Raw genomic sequence first — 12,480 nt, forward strand, 5'->3', positions numbered from 1 at the left:
ATATTTGATACTTGTTAAATTCAGTGTCACAGGTGAACAAGGTGCAAGGCCCATTTGTAGAATGGAATGAGACAGAAAGCCATTTCCTAAAAATGGGGTTTATATACTTACTTCAAGTTTCACCTTCAGCTGCTTGGAAATTGTAGGAACCTTGAAGGAAACAATAATACAGCAAATTTTCCATTGGACTTGTCTCCATTTTGCTGACAAATTTAACATCAACCCACATCTCCAGCCTGTGGAATACAGAGAGGCTTGAGATGCTCCAGCTGCCAGAATGGTCATCGCTTATGTTCACACTTGAAGGTCTAAAATCCATCATATTACATCCTACCCCAAAATATATGACAGTACAGCAGGTCAAACTTTGCAAGACCTATCCTGCAAGAAAACATTTCAGTTCACAACTTTCAGGAGCAGTCTTTAATCTAGCAATTTTCATTCTGATCCAATTTGCTAACTTCATGTTTAAAAAGGCAAAAATAGGACTACATTCATGACAATCCATTTAATGTCATTCAACTTCAGGATGAATTTGTTAAGGCTGGGGCCTAGTTGTCTCCACCTCGAGCAGGGTTTAGGCACTTTGTTTACAGTACAGTCTAACTCCAGTGACAACTAAAGTCAGTCAAGGCTTTCTGTTTGGAGAACAGGAATTCCCATGTACCTGTGCAGAAAATCCCATGCATATTTTAAAATGCCCTGATATGGTGAAATACCCTGATTGTGTAAGCCCAGTGAGGAGGGGACATCCTCAGAGAATAAGGATACCTTTTTGGCACTATCCCATTCATTTACTGCACACTCCAAAATGTCTTGAAGGCAGCTGTGGACAATTTCTTTCCTCTTCATACAAAATCTGTTTCTCTGGGTAATGCTGATACTTCCTCACTGCCATCTCTACCTGCTTCTCTGTCCCACTTCTCTCATGCTTCTGGCTAAGTAATACCCAAGTTATGCCTCTGGCCCATCAGTTCAGATTCCAGAAAGCTTTGCAGTTTTGGGGATATGTGCTCCTGCTGGCATTTATCCAGGTGAAGGAGACTCTGTATCACCTCTTAGTTTCAAATAACTTTCTCCCCAAACTACAGAATAACAATATGAGTTACTAGAGCTGTTGATGGTATAGGCTATAAGTCTTGGTATCCTGCACACATGGAAACGCTACCGTCATCAAGTCAGAACAGGCTGACGCAGAGGCAGTTACAGGAATTGCCCAATCCTACATTGACTAATATACAACCACTGCAGTCACAGGCAAGTCAATTGAAACTTTTTCACCTGCTTTTGTGGGCAAGTTTGCACTGCTACCTGCAAAGCCAGTCTAAAACCATTTCAGGGAGCTGTGTACTCTGAGGAGATGAAGACTTTTTTGGTTCCATATTCATTTTAAGAATTTGAATTTTGCCTATGTACAGCATAGGCAACTATTTAACTACATCTCTTTGCCACCCTGTTTTTGAAGAATAAGATATAAGGAAGATCAGTCATAACATCTTAAATTTTCTCACTCTTCAAGCAAAGACCATTACAGGTGAGAAAACCATCTTAATAGGAAAATTAAGTGAGCAAGTAGGGATCCGTTCAAAAGAATCTGCACGAATGCACAGCACAGGATCAAATCTTGCTGAAACATGGAGTCCCTGCATGGGTTAAACACCTCCATCTTGAAATAATCTGCAAACTGCATGATTAAAGAAAGCAAAGAATCCATCTACAGGGTGGGTCGTGGAGCACAATGGTGGTAAACTGATCCTAACTGGCTGGATAAAGGTGTTATTTTGGAAATAACTCCAGTATTCAAAACTGATTACTTTGAAAAGGAGATAGGTTATCAGGACCAGGGGTGAAGTCACATAACAGGGTAACTGCAACTAATACATAATTTCTATTCTTTCTGAGGAGTTGTTATTCTCTATTACTCTCTTATTGGAGAAATACACTAGGAAAGCTGACTGCTCATGGCTTGGACAGGCATATGCTTCGCTGGATAAAAAAACTGGCTGGATGGCTAGGCCCAAAGAATTTTGGTGAATGGAGTTAAATCCAGTTGGCAGCCGGTCACAAGTGGTGTTCCCCAGGGCTCAGAGTTGGGGCCAGTTCTCTTTAATATCTTTATCAATGATCTGGATGAGGGGATCGAGTGCACCCTCAGTAAATTCGCAGACAACACCAAGGTGGGTGGGAGTGTTGATCTGCTGGAGGGTAGGAAGGCTCTGCAGAGGGATCTGGACAGGCTGGATTGATGGGCCGAGGCCAACTGTATGAGGTTCAACATGACTAAGTGCTGGGTCCTGCACTTGGGGCACAACAACCCCTTGCAACACTATAAGCCTGGGGAAGAGTGGCTGGAAAGATGCCTGGTGGAAAAGGACCCAGAGGTGTTGGTCGACAGCCAGCTGAATATGAGCCAGCAGTGTGCCCAGGTGGCCAAGAAGGCCAACAGCATCCTGGCTTGTATCAGAAACAATGTGGCCAGCAGGGCTAGGGAAGTCATCATCCTCCTGTACTCGGCACTGGTGAGGCTGCACCTTGGACATTGTTTTCAGTTTTGGGCCCCTCACTACAAGAAAGACATTGAGGTGCTGGAGCGAGTCCAAAGAAGGGCAACAAAGCTGGTGAAGGGTCTAGAGCACAAGTCTTACGAGGAGTGGCTGAGGGAACTGGGGTTGTTTAGCCTGGAGAAAAGGAGACTGAGGGCAGACCTTATGGTTCTCTACAACTACCTGAAAGGAGGCTGTAGTGAGGTGGTGTCAGTCTCTTCTCCCAGGTAACAAATGATAGGATGAGAGGAAGCGGCCTCAAGTTGCACCAGGGGAGGTTTAGATTGGATATCAGGAAAAACTTCTTCATGGAAAGGGTTGTCAAGCATTGGAACAGGCTGCCCAGGGAAGTGGGGGAGTCACAATCCCTGGAGGTATTTAAAAGATGAGTAAATATGGTGCTTAGGGACATGGTTTAGTGGTGGACTTGGCAGTGTTAGGTTAATGGTTGGACTTGATGATCTTAAACGTCCTTTCCAACCAAAATGATTCTGTGATTCTATGAAAGAGAGCTAGCCAATACCTACGTTGTGAAACCAAGCACTTCAAAAGCAGAGGGAGTCAGATGACTCAGTTCTCAGTGAGCCTATCTGTAAATAACAGCAGTCTTGAAGACCTTACCAAGGAACAAAGATCTGGCACCAAAACTTCCTCAGCTGTGTGCAATGATCAGGTCTTTCTCTTGCTTTCTTTAACCAGAGCATTTTCCAACAAAGATGTTGAGGGAACTATAACCATCAGGCTGTGCTGATGTGGTATGAGGGGAATATCTGGAGGAAACCTCAGGGATGATGCCTGTGCCAAAAAAGCAATGGTGCTTCCTGCTGAGGAGGAAAGCAAACAGGTCTGCATTAAATTGACCCTACTCCCAAAAGGGCCATGTATGAATATGGGAGCAGATCTCAGGTATGATACGAAGTACATGGTTTATCTACCTGAAAATTGGCAGACTTGAGTGATGTAATACACAGCCTTATTCTCTAGGCCACTGTCCTCCATAACTACCATCTCCCAAAAGAAAAGAGCGACCCTCCTAGCATGCCATTTTTTAGTGTAGTGCATGGTAATTGAGCTGCTCGTCATCACCTGGACACATAAGCGTTCACTGTGAGATTTGTCAGCCTTGTATTTTGAACAGCCTGAAAGTCTAACATTGACACGATGCTTCTGCTCCCCCGGAGGCCCAGGTCTGCTCAACGTGGCCACCCAAGTGGGCTTCTCCATGCAGAGGGATGTGTCTTGTTCTGGAGGATGTGAGGAGCTAAAGACACCAAGCCCTGAGAGATTGCGAGAGTATGTATCTAAGGGACAATGACAGTCTTGCTTTGCTGACGTAACGTAATAAAGGACACAGGGCAGAAGCATAGCTAGGAACACCTACAGCAGAGTTTGGTATGTGTTTGCTATCACAAAGACAAAGAGTCAATATGCTCTGTGAGAGAAAAAGACCATTTCACTGTAGTAGTTGGCAAGGAGGTAAAGTCAGGACAGACTGGCAACTCTGTAATATCACCATGGGCCATAAAGATTGTGCAGTTACCTTAGCAAAATGGAGACTACAGGTCGGAGAAATATCCTTTTGGAGTAGACTTCTTCAAACAACATGCCCCCGTTCTCCAGCCTGAGCCCTTGTGTTCGAGGCTTTTGTCTGTGCAGTGAGTGTTGCCAAAACATCTGCCCCAGGAAATGCCACCTCTGGGACTGGGTGCAGCCTCCATGGCTTCCTGAACAAGCAGCTTTGCAACTGAAAGTCCTGAGCCCTCCTTGATCTAGGCTTAAAAGTACTGCAAGCGGAGCACTTAACAGAAATTTTCCCATCTCTAAGACAGCAAACACACGTTGTATAGAGGTTGAAAGGTGGAATTTGACTCTTGGAAGAAACACAAGAACAGATAACCTTCGAAGAAGCTGGAGCAAAAGCATTTGAAAAATCTCATAGTCACAAACTGCCTCATTGCAAAAAGCAGTGAAGAGAAACTGAAATGGCAGTGGGCAAACTGTGCATGTGCCCATGTGCTGGGCACAGGGGAGGACTGGACAGTACCCTTTATTGGTATTGCAAAAAGGAGAAGAAAGATCTCCAGTCTTAAATAAAGAGATGTATGTGCATCCACAGTATGAGAATATTTGTGGAGCATCAGTCAAAGAAATAAGATGAAGATACTCATGCAGAAACAAAGCATTTCCATGAAAAAAATCATTTAAAAACACCTTTATACAAGGATCAGTAGAAAACAAACAAAACATAAATAATTGTGTTTTATTGGGTTCATCAAGTGTTAAGTTTGGTGAACTGACAAGCTATTCAAAATTCAAATACTTTTTTTCTTCTATTCACTCCACTTAAATAGGAATCGGTGATATTAGCTTGTACAGAACCGAAATACAGGTCAAAGTAAATTATCAGTATTAATTATTTAGTTCTATTCCTGAATACTGCTTTTCCACCTACAAGAATTGATAGGCTTTCCCTTGAAAAACATTTTCTCTCCTTTTTCCACACTCTTGACACTATTCTTTACACAACGCTGCTGGTGTACATAGGCCTTTCCAGGTATTTAAGCACTTGTTGCCTCCTCAGAGGGTTTTACAGCAGTAAGAAATACATTTTGTGAGCCATAGGTGAACTGTTCTCAGTATCAATCTCACTCTGCTTTTATTATTATCTGTGTCAGGAGAGCACTTTGGAGCTTTGGTCATGGACCGCAACCCACTGCTCTTAGAGCTGCATAAATACCAAAGGAAAAAAGGCTGCTTGGAAACTCTCGGGGCTAAAATCTAAATGAAAATATGCATAAACGGAAAGGGAAAAAATGGGTAAGAAAGCCCACAGGCCATTCCACTATGGAATTCAGAGGCTTTGCAAGGACCTTCTGCACTTCAGTGGATTTCAGCAAGTTTTTATTTCCATACCAAATATGCCTTTTTGCACAGTGGAACTTCTCACGTTTGTAGGCAGTGAAGTACAGCACAGTCCTAAAAGCTGTTGCTTTATGGTAGAGTGAAGCATTTCACATCAAATCTGGGACTTCATAAATGATACACTTGGTCTGATTTGGGGGTTGGACTCGATGATCTCCAGAGGTCCCTTCCAACCCCTAACATTCTATGATTCTATGATTTTTTTTTTTAGAAGGTAAATAAGTGACAAACAATAGAGCCATTGTCCACTAAGTACCATTCTTACACCAAGAGCCTTTCATAATGACAGCAGCATCATAAAAGTGCTTTGATCTATGAAGGATCAAATATCTTTGTTTCCTATTAACATAACTTTCTTTCCCAATGGAGCACAGAGCATTCCTGATAATGGCACTCTTATTAAGATAATTAGAAAAAGATTGTTCAGCTCTATTTCCCCCCTTAGAGCTCCCTGGCAAATTTCTCCTTTCGTGTCATTCAGATTTTCTACCCCAAATACCTCTGTCATGAGGAAAAAATTTAAAAGTTTCACATTTGTGGCTCAGAAGTTCAGGCTGCCAATGTGATGTTAACCAGCCATTAAAAGGTTCTGAAGAAGGACCCAGACTGAAAATTAAGCCATCACCTTTTAAAAAAATAATAATTTTTTATAACGTGGGCAAGATTTTAGATAACTATGTCATGGATCTTTTAATAAGGTAGCAGGAATGTGCCTTGGGTTTACTAGCAAAGAAGGCATGAGAAAGCATTACAGAAAATGTGTGCCCCAAGGGATTTGCAGGAGTAATACGACCAGAAGCAGAATCCAAACAACAGATGACAAGATGGAGGAAGACACTTGTTAAGAGAGTATTCCCAGACATCCTATTGGAGATCTGGATTTCTTACTTTGTCTTGCCCTGCGATACTCAGGCTTTTGCGTTTTCCATCAGAGATGCAGATCTGAGGTCGCAAGCAGTTCGGGCCAGCTGGAGAAGGTCAGTCTTTTTTCTCCAGGCACCTAGTGCCACCATGTGCCCGGGTGTGCCTCAGTGCCATTGTGAAACACTTATTTCCCTTTTCAGTTTCTGGTTCAGTGAGTCATTCCTCTTCCAGAAGGCTCAGAAGGACAATTTGAGGAAAAGCCCTGTGCAGATTTGGAGAATTCTGTCAGAAGGGATCCTCCCAGACTCTCCCACCTTGGTGGTGGTGGAGATGGGCACAAGGCTGGCAATGGGAGCCCTTAGGCTTCAATAGCTTTCCATCTCAAACAAAGGGTCCTTGATCAGCAAGATGGTTGCCAGTCATAGCACACCCTGAACTGCAGAAAGGAAATAATCAATGAAGAGATCAATTGATAAAGCTGATCAAAGGGCTCCAGCATTGTAAGAGAAAAGGATCTCATCAGCCACACTTCGGAAAATGATGGCAGGAAGCCCAAGGGCGTAGAAAACAGACCCCAATGAAGCAGATCTGGGGAAATGTAGACTAGGAAATCATGCACAGAAGACTCTCATGTCCATACAGAAGAGTGGTCAGGAAACCAAGTGCATTGGGACTTACTTTTGTTCATATTTATGCATTTATTATTCTATAAAAAGCACATGTTCCTGTTTGCTTCAGCTATCTAAAAAGGTAAGCTTTAAACCCGAAGTATTTGGAAGGCTGGAGATGGGACAGGGATGTCCTGAACCTGTTGAAGTATTACAGTTCCTGATTCAAAAATCTTGAGGCAGGTGGGACATTAGAAAATGTGCTGGAGAAGCCAAGAAAATGGTCAATATTGCACTGACTTTGACAGCCCACGTCTACAACCTAAATACTGCAGCCCAGCAAGTGTGCAGGTGGACAAATGATGGCAGGGATGTATGACAAGAGACTTACACTCCTCAAAAGCAAAAATGTCCTAGAACATACCACAGTCTTTACACACTTCACTGCTCAGACTGGGATCTTTATTGCCATCACCACCACAGTTTCTATAAGCTGTGTGGAAAAATAAGTTTATTAAGAAAGTATCCCCTCTTCCACCCTGCATAACTATATACATACTTGTTATTTAATCACTACAGTCCTGAGAAGGTTGACATTTCACGCTGGCTCAGGGGACCTGAAGGAAAAGAGATGTGAGCCGCACTGAGGGCTTCAGCTGGGAGGGCACTCAGGCAGTACCAGCAGCCCAGCTGCTGCCTCTTGCTGCCTCCAGGCAAAGGTGTCAGGATGCCGTCTTCGGCAGTTTCGGCACTCAGGACTTCCAGGATCCCAGCTCCATCCAGCCAAAAGCCAGGAGGCTCTGGTCAGTGTGCTTGGCTCTGTGAGCTCCTCTGACTCTAGAGTACCAGCACACAATGTGACTCATGGCTCTAGATGCGGCGGCTGTGTCTGTACTGTGAATTAAACAATCTGGGGATATTCTCTGCCCTCAGGGCATAATCCAGGTCTACACGTTTACACTCCCTCCAGTCCCTCTTTCCCTCAAAATAGAGTGGTCTTGTCCATAAAACATATTGGGAACAGTGTCTGGTCCACGTTAATTAACCAAATGATACCTGTGACAGATGCTGCATGTGCCAAAGCCATGCCAGGAAGCCTGCTAACAGCATGTTGAATTGTTAGCCTGTGCTCAAGTCCGTATCTTGCCCAATCACAGTAATACAACCAACATTTCTGGAGTTTCTGGCACAAATCAGATGGTTCAGAGGGACAGGGCCTAGGGTTTAGGCTTAGCATCCTACCAGTGTGTCCAGCAGACCTGGAAGCACTATATCACAGGCAACCTGGTTGTATTTCTGACTTTGCTTGGAGACTTCCCAGTCCACTCCATTGTCCAATTGCCTGTGATCTAGCAAACACAAAAAACAGTTTTGGATAAGGTCCAGTAGCTCATCATCAGGTGCTTTGTGACTGGATCAAGGCTTCTTGACTCCAAGTTTCTATGGAAGATTCTCTACGCAACCATTTGCCCCAATTCTGATTTAGGACTTCCACCACATCAGAAATCAGAGTGTGCACAATACAGGGAGTGAGCTCAGGTCCTGGCGTTGTACCTCCGTGTTCTCCACCCATCTACATGTTGGGTGAGAGAAGGCCAGGCTGAAACAGTTTTCGTTGCTCTATTTCAACAAATGCTTTTCATAACTTAAAACCTCTGGACTGCTTAATAGAATTGGACAGAAAAAAAGGCAGAAAGATATACAAACATAATAAGCCTAACCTTTGATCTAGGTTGATCTGATAAAGCCCTGGCACAGGGCCTTCAAAAACAACTCAACATAGCATTCTGGAAGGATTATGCTGAACAAGTGATAAAAGCACAGGCTTTGTGTTCATTGGCACTTTACAGACACTGACCCACTCACATGCTGATTTCAGACAAAAACATTGACTTTTTACCTCACAGATGAATACTAATGGTCATGTTCCTATCTCCCACCATGCAACTATAAATCCACTTACATTATTTATGGTGCGATATCTTTCTCTCTCCACGCTATTCTCCAGACAATCCATCAGATTATACTGGGGCTTTACAACATTGTTGCTCTCAAGACCTATACTTTGAAGTTCCCAACCATCTTTCCTCAGCCACACAGTTTTCTCAAACTGACCAGAAAAGGGATTGACCTAACTAAAAGGGTCACAAATGAGAGCCAGATTGACAGTTGTCATGAACATAAAAAGCAGATACAGAAATCAATGAGGATTTTCATCTCAAAGAGCAAATATTCCTCGTAGATCACTTGTGGCCATAATGTGCTGTGGTAGCGGTAAGAAATTAATTCAAAATCATTCTCTTTTTCAAAGATACAGAGTTTTTTTTGAAGCAAATCACTTACACGATGGCATCACTGTATTTTCCATGCTGTTTTCTGCTAGATCAGGCCCTGCTGTCTGCACAGAAAGGCTTCCTCCCACTTACTCTGTGTCAACATTTTACTGAGCCATGATACGGTCACTTCTGTCAGTACCCCAGGTGCAGCACCGCAAACTTTATGATAAGATTTTATGCTCCCATTAAGAGAGAGCAAACAGACACATAGATAATTCATTGCCAACAATTTTACAAGGTTAAGTTTCAGTTACAAGCCATACTCTGTTTTATTATCTGCTACTCAGGTAGGACAACAACAAATAGTAGCACGCAACAAAAAAGTAGCAGTTAACGGCTATATCCTCTTTTAAGCTAAATTTTGATCTTGGGTTCCTTACAAACATTAAGCCTCCTTACAGATAAGGATAAGCTAACACCCCTGCTCTGTTCTTCAGAGCAACAGATATCCCCTGGCATGAAATACTGACCGACTCTGGAAAACAGACCTTTTCTGCTCTCATCTCATTCCTGACCGCTCCCTTAGGATGACCCCCAGTCTCAGGTGAAACGTCAGGACGTGTAAGGACGTTTGCTGGTTTTGGTCTCGATTCCTCAGGTAAGATACAGCTCCATCTGTGCACTGTTAACTACCTAAGTAACCTGCTTGGAATTTCTAAAGGATTTAAAAGATGCTGAAAAATTTTGAAGTCAGTGCTGCTACATCTTTCTTTGTACTCTATCCAAGCTAGTTAGGAGCATTTTACATCTACAATTACACTCTCATTACAGAACAGAGATATAGCTTGTATATATTACGTGTTAGATAAAGTAGGTAGACATATTCAACTAACAGTCTCTTCATTAGCTACATAACCCACAAATTTATTATCTTGTAACCAAATACCACCAAGACACAGATGCTTACATTCAACTCACTTAGAAACTATCTTTGAAATCTATCAAATGCAAAGACGTGACATAGCATCTAGCAAAATTATTCAAACTGTTTCCTTTTGATATTGCCAGCACCAAGGAAATAAACTACTTTATTAGCCAGATGCTGAAAGGTAAGTTAGGTTTCAAGAAACAACTGACAAGGAAACTCCATAAACATAAATGGGCTTGATTACATGCAGTTTGTTAAAAACAACGTAAATACCATGAATTCTTCCTATCCCACCAAAAATCAGTGTCAGTGAAACAGCCTGTGATTTTCTGTGAATAAACAAATGGTGTCCTTCAAACCAAGAGGATGGAGTTCAGTTTGTCCACAACAGTTCAGGAAGCTAATGGCTATGGGGGGGAAAAAAACAACCAACCAACCAAAGCACACAAAGCTATCTACCACAGATGTAACCAGAGTCAGTCAACATAAAACCTGCAAAGGGAAATGGGACTGCAATTGGTTTGACTAGCTGACCATCACTTGGGAATCTTATATTTGAAATCTGAAGAAATATTACTAGTGGGGAAAATGACATTATTGATCAGATTGTGTTTCCATGTTCATATGGAAGAAGTTTGCTTGTAATCCCAAAAAGCTGATCAGATGACTGATGGACTCATTCCCTCAGCTGAATTGTTCCATGACATAAATTTAGGTGATCAGACTTCTCATTTATTCACATAAAACAGACACTTTGTTGCTCTGTAATTCTTAATGATACCTCATGGGACACAAATTCAAATTACCTGTGCAGAGGAAGGGGCTTGGTCAAGGTCCAAGCAGCTTAAGGAGAGATGCAAGTCCACGAGCATTCTGGAGCCCTGGGGACACAATCCCATCCCACAGATGGGCAAGTCAAGAATTCAGGTTTTTTTCTTTTATCAGAAAATTCATTCAATTCTATCCTATTTATCGACTTGATAAATATCATCTATTTTGATGATTTCCATAATCTTGAGGTGGTCTTCTTTATGGACCAAAGGAAAAACAAAACCAGGCAATGTCTGAAACTGCTAGAAAAGAGCAGAACTAACAGAGGGCCAGACCAAGTGGTTCTCAGGAACACAGAGAAACCAACTTCTGCAGGGAAGAGATTTTTATTTCGTGGTGCTTTTCTTCCTTCACTGATGATTTACCTGCTTCCAAGGGGCAGTTTCTGGTGATTGCTGCCTCTTTACAGTGCATGTTTCCTATTGCTCCTCCTCACTAGAGGCCAGAATCTTTCATATTCCTCTCTGCATGAAGGGCTCCTCCATTTTAATCATCACGTGAGCGAGCATCTCAGAGGGGACAATTTCTCTAGAGATTTGCAGCTTCCAGATTTTGAAGAGTACACCCATGACAGCAACTGCAGTGACAATGAAGAGTTTATATATCTTAAGGCCACATCAGGTCCATCAGTTGCTTCCTTAAACATGTTACAAGTGAATTTTCCTTGACTAAGGAAATTTCAACTCATCCATACATTGCTATCCATACATTGCTAGGAGAAACGTGCTCATGATCATTAACTCTACTGGAATAATTGCACCTCTGTAACAGTCGTCGTGGTTTGCAATTTTAGAATAGTCCAGCTAAGAGTGCTCCAAGTCCGATCACTTCTGCTCGTCTCAGGAAGGCTTCCTTTGACACTTGCTACATACCTATAGTTCAGGACGAGGTGGGGAAGGGACGAGTGTTCAATTTGCTACAATTAGTAAGCAAGATAAAGATGTGGATGTGTTCTTTAAAAAAAAAGACGATGCTAGGTAGTTCATTAGTTTTCTCAGATAAATACAGATTATGCCATCAGCAACAGGTGGCATGGAAATTCCAGCAGGTTTTGCCCGGCATGGATCATCTTTCCATCAGTAAGGGCTGAAGAATAGGCTAAAATTTCAGACTACTTTGACAACTGCTTACAGAGATTTAGCCATTATATTTATCAAATGCTAGAATAAAAGGTTATCATCAGCAGATGAAGAATTGGCAGAATGAGGAAGAAAAGGCAGCAAGGAAGACCTCTGCTATTTCACATTGGATTTGTTTCTCAACAGATAGTTGTTGTTCAGACCCTTAGGACTGGAAAACAATGATTAATCCGTCAAAGGATTTTAATCCCAGGCCCCAGGTGATAATTACAGACAATCTTCAAGGCTGGGTAAGATTTTTGGTGACATTTATAGTAAAAGCCTGGAGAAAAAAAAAGGAGCTAATGCTTCCTGATTAGATGGAAATGCACCCAGTCTTTCATTATCAACACCATCTCAACCCTGGGTATTGTGGAATTGGTTCCAAGC

The sequence above is a fragment of the Nyctibius grandis genome, chromosome 5, assembly GCF_013368605.1.
Source record: "Nyctibius grandis isolate bNycGra1 chromosome 5, bNycGra1.pri, whole genome shotgun sequence".
Taxonomy (NCBI): Eukaryota; Metazoa; Chordata; class Aves; order Nyctibiiformes; family Nyctibiidae; genus Nyctibius; species Nyctibius grandis.